Here is a 7,064-nt window from a genome sequence, read left to right as displayed (position 1 = left end):
ATCTCCAAGGAGATCCAACCAGTCCATCCTAAAGGAGATCAGTCCTGGGTGTTCATTGGAAGGACTGATGTTGAAGCTGAAACTCCAATACTTTGGCCACCTGATGCAAAGAGCTGACTCATTGGAAAAGACCCTGATGCTAGGAAAGATTGAGGGCAGGAGGAGAAGGAAACGACAGAGGATGAGGTGGTTGGATGGCATCACCAACTCAATGAACATGGGTTTGGGTGCACTCCGGGAGTTGGTGATGGACAGGGAGGCCTGGCGTGCTGCGATTCATGGGGTCACAAGGAGTTGGACACGACTGAGTGACTGAACTGACTGACTGACTGACTGACAAAATGCATATGTTGAAATCCTAATCCTAATGGGATGGTATTTGAAGGTGAGGCTTTAGGAGGTAATTGGGTTACGAGGGTGATGCCTTCCTGAATGGGATTACTCCCCTTATAAGTAGAGGCCAGAGAGCTAGCTAGCTCTCTTTCTGCTGTGTGCCATTCTAAAATATGTGTGTTGGACTTCCCAGTGGTTGGGACTCTGCACTTCCAAAGGAGGGCACATGGGTTCAATCCCTGGTTGGGGAGTTAAGATCCCACATGCCTCAGGGCCGAAAAATAATGATAAAAATTGTGTGAACATCTGAAGTCCTAATTCTAAATGGCGTCTGAATTCTCTAAACTTTGCAAATATTTATCTCAAAGATTGTGTATTTGGGGATGCTATCATATCCATATTTATTTTAATATAAAAGTGTTTCAAAATCTTAACCATCAGAGATCTAAAATTCTTCTTTGTTGACAGGGGGTGATATTATTGGATTTCAGAAAATTTGGCTAAATTGAAATAAGCCAATCTTGTATTTTCAGTTTCAAAATCAGGGCAATTTCCCCTTTTCTGACTTGGTGTACTTCAAATCCTAAGGATACTTCAAATCCTAAGATATGAGAACATGCAGCTACAAATTATGATCATTTACCTACCATTTTACAAGCTGGGGCTGGGAATTATTTAGAAGTGGTGCTCAGGATGCTGGTCCTAGGTTCTGAACTGCAGAATGACATCAGGGTTGACACCTGTTGAGAAGCTGGTGACATTGTTCACATGGCAGAGAATGGCTTTCACTCAAGCTCAGCTTCTAATCAGCTGCCAGGAAATGTTCATCAAAGGGTTTTTTTCAATGTCTGATGCTTAAAATTTTATTTTTTACTCTTCTGTCAGCAATGCAACTATGATGAGCCTGCCTGTAGTTTTCTTTGCACTTAACTACATGAATTCCTTTTGGGAATTACATAAGTAATTCCTACACAAGTACATATGTACGTACATAAGTACATTTTTACTAAAAGAAAGAAATCCATAGAGGGGTTTTCACTTTTAAGGAAAAAGGCAAAAAATTGAAAATAGCGTTCAGCATTTGTTTTCAGGGAGCTATTACACAGGCAAAAATGGCAATGCCAAGCTCCTTTCCCAGGAACTACACCCAACATCTCAGAATCAAGGCACCATAGCTTTGAACAGTGTCTATGAGCATCTCTGCTTTATCTCAGTTTATTTTGTGCATCCATTAGCACCAAAGTAACTGATATTTCGCTGCATAGCTTTTCAGCTTATGAAAGGTTTCATAGGAATGCTCTACTTTCAGATAGTGGGGAAACCCATATTGCTTCTGTTCCATTTTCTCTCTCTCATCTGGAAACTCGGGTGATAGGAATGTTAGACATGTGAATATGCCCCACATATCTTTCTGATGCTAGTTTCTCTTTTTCTCTCCATTTTCCCCCCTGTGCTTTAGCATCAATGTATTCTTTTGACTTGTCTTCAAGTTCATTCATTTTGTGCTCAACAGTGTTCAATCTACTGTTAAACTTGTCCAATGAGTTCTTGGTTTCAGTTCTTATACTTTTTAAGTTCTAGAGAGTTCATTTGATTTTTATTACTTTGGATTTTTTTTTTTTTTGGTAGATTCCACTTATCTGGTGGCATTTTTATCCATCTATTTTATTAATAAATTTTCCTCCACATTACTCAATATATTAATCTAAGTGGCAATATTATGAGTTTTTAAAGTATAGTTTACACTTGAAAGGCATGGATTTGAACTATACTGGTCTACTTATGCATGAATTATTTTCAATAAATATACAGTTGGCCCTCGGTAGCTGTGGGTTCTGCATCTACAGGTTCAACCTACTGTGAATTTCAGACTTAACACATACTCAGAAGTTCGTTAAATCCACGGATGTGGAACCAACAGATATTAGAGGGCCGGCCATGGAGCTTGGATTATCCATGGATTTGGATATGTGTATCAAGTCCTAGAACCAATCCCCTGTGTATACTGGGGGATGACTGTGTAACACACATACAGTGAAATGGGAAAAGTGTTGTTATTGTTCAGTCACAAGTTGTGCCTGACTCTTCACGATCCCCGTGGACTGAAGCACACAAGGCCCCTCTATCCTTCACTATCTCCCAGAGTTTGTGAAAAGTGTACTAATCATTAATGCTCAGCTTGTTGAACTTTCACGTTAGTGTATATCCTTGTAACCACCACCCAGATCGAGATACATAACATTTCCAGCTCTTCTTTCCCACCCACGCAGTTCTCATTCCTCTCCCCCAAGAGAAAACCACTATTCTGATTCCAATCACCATTGATCAGTTTTACTTTTTACTGGACTTAGTATATGTTATCTTTCGCGTCTGACTTCTTTCACTTAATAAAATGTCTGTGAGATTCATTTCTGTTTGTGTATCATTCTTAGTTATTGCAGTAGAATATTCCATTATATGAATAAACTATGATTTATTTATTCATCCTGTAGTTAATAAACATTTGGATTGTCTCCACTTTGGGGGCTATTATGACTAAAACTGCTATAAATATTCTTAAATGTGTCTTTTGGTGAATATACTAATTTGTCTTTAGATATATACCTAGGAGTATTAATAAAAAATTTGAGTCCAAAGGTAGCTGTATGTTTAGTTTTGGGAGAGTCTACTAAATAGTTTTGCAAAGCCAATTTTGTCGGTTAACAGTTTATTACCTCCAGGCCCGTTCTCAGTTACCTGCCCTGTTCTAACGGAGCTGGGCCCTGCCAGCATTTCTCCCTTGCCATCCAGTACAGTGTCAAGGTTTGTCAGTAGGGAGCAATGGCAGCCACCGTAGGAGAAAGAGGCTTCTCTTCTGGTTCTGATGTCTTCCTCGGCAGGTTCCTGCAGCATGTGGCAGTCAGAAACACAAAGCATATCTCCATGTGCAGCTTCCTCCAAAACCTCAGAGGTTGACTTTCCAATGTATTATTCCTGTGGGAAATTTTCCAGCTGTTTCCACAGTGTGACTCCCTTCCATGGATGACTTCCCTCAGCACCAAGAGGAAAATGTTTTCCAGTAAATTTCATCTGCATGGACCTTCAACAAAGGGCCTGCCTTGTTTTTGAGACGGGCCGTTCTTCATCATCCCGTGGGTCATGGCTACATAATCTCCAACAATGGAGATTCTCAGCCCTGGGGTAGAAGGTGAGGACTGGGACTCATTCAGCTTTGTTCCTCCTTTGGGTTCTCTGCATCAGCCCTAGAGTCTACTCCTGACATCTGCTATAACTATATTCTTTAGGGTTATCTTTTCTCCTTACTAGGCAGTCTCCTCTTATCCTTAATAATTCTTTATATTAAAATGTATTATTTATTTTGGGGGCTGTGCTGGGTCTTCGTTGCTGTGAAGGCTTTTTCTAGATGTGGAGAGCGGGAGCTGCTCTCTCTCTAGTTGCAGTTCATGGGCTTCTCAGTGCAGTGGCTTATCTTGTTGTGGAACACAGGCTCAAGGCACACAGGCATCAGTAGATGTAGCACATGGCCTCATAGTTGCAGCTCCTGGGCTCTAGAGCACAGGCTCAAAAGTCGTGGTGCAGGGGCTTAGTTGCACTGCAGCATGTGGGATCTTCCCCCATCAGGGATCGAACCTGTGTCTCCTGCATTGGCAGGCAGATTCTTCACTGCTGAGCCACCAAGGAAGCCCCTTAATAATTCTTCACAGTAAAATTTCCTGTCCAAAGTACTGTGTAGTTTTTGTATCCTTAGTGTGCTCTGGCAGATACATGGATTTTACACTTCCACCAGCAGTGCATGAGAGTTCCAGTTCTTCCACTCATTATTATAAAGTTCCGTCTACTGATTCCAATAGCTGAATGATTTGTGTGTCTGTTGTCTATTTTTTTTTCTGTTGTTTATCAATTATATATTCATGCTTCTTCACAGGACTAGTTATGTTTTCCTATGAAAAAAAAAAAGTGAAAGTTGATCGCTCAGTCGTGTCCAACTCTTTGCAATCCCACAGACTGTAGCCTACCCGGCTCCTCTGTCCATGGAATTCTCTGTGCAAGAATACTGGAGTGGGTTGCCATTTCCTTCTCCAGGGGATCTTCCCTACCAGGGATCGAACCTGGGTCTCCAGCATTGCAGGCAGATTCTTTTTTTTACCAACTGAGAAAGCCCCCAGTTTTCCTATACACAGACTCTTATTGCGCCTAAGAGGTAAAGAGACCCCAGATTAGGTCATTGGTCCCACAGAGTCTACCCTCTTTCCTCTCTTAAGCAGGTGAGGTTGAGGCGTGATCATCTCAATCCACTGAAGGATCGAGCTAGGTTGCAACTGGGTTTTAGTTTTTGCAAGACTCACCCTATCTCTGGTTTACCCCTATTTCTCATGTGTGGTTTTTGATTGAGAGCCTTGAAGATCTGTCTCCTAAGATGGAAGGCTGTAAAGAGTCAGCTCCGCCCTTCAGAAGTTCCCAACCCTGGAACTTCCCTGGTGGTCCAATGGTGAAGCATCTGTCTTGCAGTGCAGGAGGTATGGGTTTGATTCCTGGTTGGGTAACTGGGATCCCACATGCTCTGGGACAACTAAGCCTGTGCCACAACCACAGAGCCTGTGCACCCGGCAAAAGCCCCTCGTGCTACAACTAAGACCTGATGCAGCCAAACAAATAAATAAATACATTTTTTTTAAAAGACATTCTCTTAAGGAAAAAAAAAATTCCCAACCCAGCTGTCTGGATGCTGTCCCCATGGAGTTTCAAAATCTGGCAAATCTCAGGAGGAGGCAGGAACTGGGCTTGGTTTTGAGGCGGGCCGTTCCTTCTTGGGAAAGCTTTATTTTCTAAGCCCTGCGGTACTTTGGAAGATTTCAGTCTTTTAGATGCATTCTCAGGCCCAGAACTCAGCCAACGTCATGTGGAGAAAATTGGTCACGTTTTTAAGGCCCCCTGTTTCCAGTTTCTCATTCTAATACCAAGTAGCCCCTAAAAACTTTACTGGTTTCTCTTTATTCCATTAGAAGTCTTCCTTCTGGGCAAAGAATGATCATCAGCCGGTGCCCCCAATTAGCAAATGTCCTTCCGGAGGGGAGAGAGCACAGCTGGAGAGCCTCATCTCATTTTGTTGCTGAAGAACTGGCCTGCCACAACCTACACATCCTACCTAGAAGAGGAAATCACCTGAGGGCGATACCTTCCTCCATGGGGTTATCCCTCTTACAAGTAGAGGCCGGAGAGCTAGCTAGCTCTCTTTCTGCCACGTGCCATTCTAAAATTTGTGTGTTGGACTGCTCTGGTGGTCCAGTGGTTGGGACCCTGTGCTTCCAAAGCAGAAACTCAGAACCCTTTTCAGATTATTTTCCCCAGCATGTGTTTCAAAATCTTGGTGTAGAATTTTCTTTTTTGACTAACTTTTATCATGTTACTACCCTGAGGCTCCAGGAGTCAAAATATGGTTCAATGGTTTTCAAACCGTAGGTCGCAACCCATTTGTGGAGCATGAAATCAATTCAGTAGCTCTTGCTAGCATTTGCTCACCAAACAGAATGGAATAGATCAGAGTGCATGGCACATAGTAATAGTAAGTACTGTTTCACAAAATTTTTGTTTCATGTGTGTGTGTCTGTTCTGGTTTGCAATGTCAAACCTCTTTGTTCCTATGGGTTGCAGGCCAAAATGTTTAAAAATCGCTAGACTTTAAGTAGAGGAAGCACCAACGGAAGAAAAATAAATGATCAGAGTGTGGACAACTTTGGGGAGAAGTTTGGCCTTGAGTGGGAAGTTGACTGATTGCAAGCTGCTCTTCTGGCTCCAGAAAACAAGAGGGACCCCATGTGAAGGATGGAAAACAAGCATCAGTAAGCATAAGCATCAAAGAAGAAAGTCTTGGGAGGCCTCCCCAAATGGGGCTGAGGCAGGTGTGGTGGGTGCAGAGCAGGTAGCAGAGAGAGGTAAAGATGAGAGATGGCTGAACCTGGGCTGGGAAAGACCATGGCAACCCTGAGAGAAGACTCTGTGTAGCTCTTGGCGTCAGATCATGGGCGGCCCAGGGGAAGAAACGCCTTGTACTTGGCAGAGAAGAAAGGTCAGCTAAGGGGAAGAACAGGCCTGGGGGTGGGGTGAAGCTCTTCTACTAAGCCATGATTGGCACTCCAGGGTCAGCAAGAGATTAATTTGGGCCACAGGCCTGAAGGGACTAGGGCTGGGATGAGTGCTAGTGTTTTCTTCACCTCTGCCCTGCTTTCCAAACACACATACACACACGCACGCACACACACACACACACCTGACCAATTGACCTGCCACCAAGGCCACCAGACACCAGAGAAAGAGTGGAGGCTCTGTGGGCGGAAGGCCCTGACACTTGGTCCACTGACTGGGTGGGATTGGGCTTGTGGTCTTCTTATGTCTAAAGCAGGGCAGGTAAGGCCTTCTGCCCCGGGCCCTGGGAGGCGTGAAAGTCATCTCTGTGCCTGTGTGAGGCACTCTGTGTGCTCCAGAGCCCGGTGCTGCTGGAACCCCCAGGGGCTGCTCTGGGCAGAGTTCTGGAGGAAGGTTGTGCCACAGTGACTTACTTGGCTGGTTCCAGGTCCTGAAGTCTGCAGCCCTCCTCCTCCAGGTTTGCTTCCTGAACCCCAAGACACCAGCTTGGGTCTGCTGTGAGACCTGGCGCTCAGCAAGGCTCAGGCAGAGGCAGACACAGGACGCACTGTGGCCCATCAGGCATGTTTGCTCTTGTCGCTGAGCAG

This window comes from Bison bison, unplaced genomic scaffold, assembly GCF_000754665.1.
Source record: "Bison bison bison isolate TAMUID 2011002044 unplaced genomic scaffold, Bison_UMD1.0 scf7180017864384, whole genome shotgun sequence".
NCBI classification, from domain to species: Eukaryota; Metazoa; Chordata; class Mammalia; order Artiodactyla; family Bovidae; genus Bison; species Bison bison.
The sequence above is the reverse complement of the archived record's forward strand: the minus strand, read 5'-3'. Positions refer to the sequence as shown.